Here is a 4,365-nt window from a genome sequence, read left to right as displayed (position 1 = left end):
GAAACAACAATACAAACCACAAACAAATGTTGACTGATATAGAACAATAAACAATGGCAGGCGGGAGCTAGGTTTCTATTTAACTTCAAATATTTTTGCATACGTTTTGGTGTGGGTGTTAATTCACATGCCAGTGTATGAAATGGAGCACTGAACCATTAGCAACGGAAAAATTTGTTACACAGTCGTTGAGAGTTGAACTTGAACCTAACCTACATCCAATTGGATGGGGTTACAATAGACGATGAATAGTGAATTGAATCTCGCAAGGGATATGTTTTATGAAATTAGGGGAAAACTTTTGCTAGTTTTTAAATCTGAGGGAACCTACGACAATTTATTTTAAACATGTTGAATTTTAAATTCTTCCTGTCATGAATCAAAAGTTTTAATACGCTACAAAAATTATATAACCCTTATCTTTCTAATCTCCAAAGAAAGTTTTTACTATTTGATATTTTTCACACTTGCAAACCGCATGTCTTTATTAGTTCATCTAATTCAAACATTTGCAGTATTTTAAAATTGTTCCCCTTTGATAAGGGTTTTCGAAAAAGTGTTAAATTTTTTGGAAAAACATGCATGCATGTTCATTACCCTCGTCAATGTGTAGCTGAGTAATTTTTTTTCTTTTTGTATATCTTTAAGCACAATAAATATTTAGTTTTCTCCTTTTTGGCACAAAGAACATTTTTAAAATGCCTACAAATGTACTGAGGCAATTCTCAAACATGGAATGCTTTTTATCGTGCGACTGATAAATACTTAAAAGGCATCAATTACATCAATTGCATCAGTCACCCTGCCAGTCGAACTCACACAAGAAATGCAATGCCAAAAAAATGGGTAGAAAGAAGAGCTCCAAACATAGCAACAGAATACCAAAATGAGATTCGAATAAATTTAAATGAATAATGAACATTTCTCTTTTTGCAGTGATTTCACTTTGTTGTCGATGCACGAGATGTGCAGCAACAGCTGCACTCAAGAAAATTATAAATTTGTACAATTTCAAAACGATGTAAAAATGTATATGAAGAAATTTAGCAAAAAGTTAAAAATTACTCTTGAAGTATTTAACACTAGATTGCCGAAGGCGGTCATTTTAACCGTTTTTCAATTTCAAGTACAAAAAAAACTATGTATTTGGTGACTTTTTTATAATAAAGAAAATTATAAATTTGTACAATTTCAAGACGATGTATGTCATATACATTTATGAACAAATTTAGCAAAAAGTTACAAATTACTCTTGAAGTATTTAACACTGATGGCCGAATGCGGTCATTTTAACCGTTTTTCAATTTCAAGTACAAAAAAAAACTATGTATTTGGCGACTTTTTTATAAACGTAATTCTATGTGGTACAAAAAGTCACCAAATTTAAGTGTCATTATATGCACAGTTGTTTTTGTACTTGATATTGAAAAACGGTCAAAATGGCCGCCTTCGGAAATCTAGTGTTAAGTTTTTATACCCTTCACCACACTGTGGTACAGGGTATTATGTCTTTGTGCATATGTTTGTAACAGGCAAAAATAATCGAGATAGACCCATGGTTCCTTTTGAGAATATGCATAGAATCACTTTCTGAGTCGATTTACGCATGTCCGTCTGTCCGTCCGTCCGTCCGTCCGTCCGTCTGTCCATGTTAAATTGTAAACAAAGTACAGGTCGCATTTATGATCCGAATTGGATGAAATTTGGCATAGGTCACTTATTTGGCCCAAGGACGAACCCTATTGAAATTGGGAAAAATCGGTTCAGATTTAGATATAGCTCCCATATATATATTTAACCGATTTAATGTAAACAGTCCCTATATAACTTTCGATTTGCACGAAATTTAGTACAGCCTAATCATTTAGGTCTAGAATGATGTCTGCCAAGTTTCGTGAAAATCGGTCCAGATTTAGATATAGCTCCCATATATAGTTTCGTCCGATTTCATGTAAATGGTGCCCAAAGTCCCTATATATCTTTTGATTTGCACGAAATTTGGCATAACGTACTGAATTAAGCCTAGAGTGATGTCTGCCAAGTTTCGTGAAAATCGGTCCAGATTTAGATATAGCTCCCATATATAGTTTCGTCCGATTTCAGGTAAATGGTGCCCCAAAGTCTCTATATATCTTTCGATTTGCACGAAATTTGGCATAACGTACTGAATTGAGTCTAGAATGGTGTCTGCCCAGTTTCAAGAAAATCGGTCCAGATTTAGATATAGCTCCCATATATAGTTTCGTCCGATTTCATGTAAATGGTGCCCCAAAGTCCCTATATATCCTTCGATTTGCACGAAATTTGGCATAACGTACTTAATTTGGCCTAGAATGATGTCTGCCAAGTTTCATGAAAATCGGTCCCGATTTAGATATAGCTCACATATATAGTTTCGTCCGATTTAATGTAAATGGGGCCCCAAAGTCCCTATATATCTTTCGATTTACACGAAATTTGGTATAACGTACTGAACTGAGGCTAGAATGATGTCTGCCAAGTTTCGACAAAATCGGTCAAGATTTAGATATAGCTCCCATATATAGCTTCGTCCGATAACATGTAAATGGTGCACCAAAGTCCCTATATATCTTTTGATTTGCATGAAATTTGGCATAACGTACTGAATTAAGCCTAGAGTGATATCTGCCAATTTTCGTGAAAATAGGTCCAGATTTAGATATAGCTCCCATATATAGTTTCGTCCGATTTCATGTAAATGGTGCCCTAATGTTCTTATATATCTTTCGATTTGCACGAAATTTGGTATAACGTACTGAATTGAGCCTAGTATGACGTCTGCCAAGTTTCGTGAAAATCGGTCCAGATTTAGATATAGCTCCCATGTATAGCTTCGTCCGATTACATGTAAATGGTGCACCAAAGTCCCTATATATCCTTCGATTTGCACGAAATTTGGCATAACGTACTGAATTGAGTCTAGAATGATGTCTGCCAAGTTTCGAGAAAATCAGTCCAGATTTCTATATAGCTCCCACATATAGTTTCGTCCGATTTCATGTAAATGTTGCACCAAAGTCCCTATATATCTTTCGTTTTGCACAAAATTTGGCATAACGTACTGAATTGAGCCTAGAGTGATGTCTGCGTTGTTTCGTGAAAATCGGTCCAGATTTAGATATAGCTCCCTTTTATTATAGATTGATTTTAAGTAATTGACGCACCAAGAACCAATAGGAACAAAACGTTCTGAAATTAGTATAACCTATCCTGTCACTAGTTTGTTTGAAATCGCTTAATATTTGGATAGAGCTTCCAAATATATTTTCGCCCGATTTCAAGTAAATTGGGCATCAAACTCCTCATGTTAGTCAGTTTGACATCAAATTTTGCACAACGTACAAAATTGAGCATAGAATTGTGTAGTTGCGTTTTCTAGAAGTACAGACATAGCCCAACGGATGACCCATTTATATTTGTTTGAAGTCGATTTACATACTTTATGGATAGATCTACGTAGATTAACATTTAGATAAATATCACATATTTTATTTCATCCAATTTCATGCTAATAGTCCAGTTTAATATACCCATAGTGGTGAAGGGTATCATATAGTCGGCCCCGTCCGACTTTACTACTTTCCTTACTGGTTTTTTTATACCCTTCACCACACTGTGGTACAGGGTATTATGTCTTTGTGCATATGTTTGTAACAGGCAAAAATAATCGAGATAGACCCATGGTTGCTTTTGAGAATATGCATAGAATCACTTTCTGAGTCGATTTATGCACGTCCGTCTGTCCGTCCGTACGTCCATGTATTTTTGTTAACAAAGTACAGGTCGCATTTATGATCCGATTTGGATGAAATTTGGCACAGGTCACTTAATTGGCCCAAGGACGAACCCTATTGAAATTGGAGAAAATCGGTCCACGTTTAGGCATAACTCCCATATAAGGGTACCCCCCAATTATCGGAATTTTGAGGCTATTTAGCACGTTTTTTAACTGAATTCGCTGAAATTTGGTACTTTGAGTTCTTATTGGGTAGCAAATCTCCCTACTAAAAATTATAAATATAGGTCCATTTTTTCGGATAGTCCCCATATAAGGGTAGCCCCAATTTTCGGTATTTTGGGGGTTTTTATCGCATTTTTGGTCCGAATTCGCTGAAATTTGGTATTTTGAGTTCTTATTGGGTAGCAAATTTCCTTACTAAAAATTATATATATAGGTCAATTTTTTCGGATAGTCCACATATATATAAGGGTACCCACAATTTTCGGTATTTTGGGGTTCTTGAGCTCGTTTTATAACTGAATTCTCTGAAATTTTGTACATTGGGTTCTTATTGGGTTCCAAATTACTCCACTAAAAATTATAAATATAAGTCCAGTTTTTCT

This window comes from Musca vetustissima, unplaced genomic scaffold (assembly GCF_032173495.1).
Source record: "Musca vetustissima isolate MV318-11 ecotype Yass unplaced genomic scaffold, APGP_CSIRO_Mvet_v1 utg15073, whole genome shotgun sequence".
Taxonomy (NCBI): Eukaryota; Metazoa; Arthropoda; class Insecta; order Diptera; family Muscidae; genus Musca; species Musca vetustissima.
The sequence above is the reverse complement of the archived record's forward strand: the minus strand, read 5'-3'. Positions refer to the sequence as shown.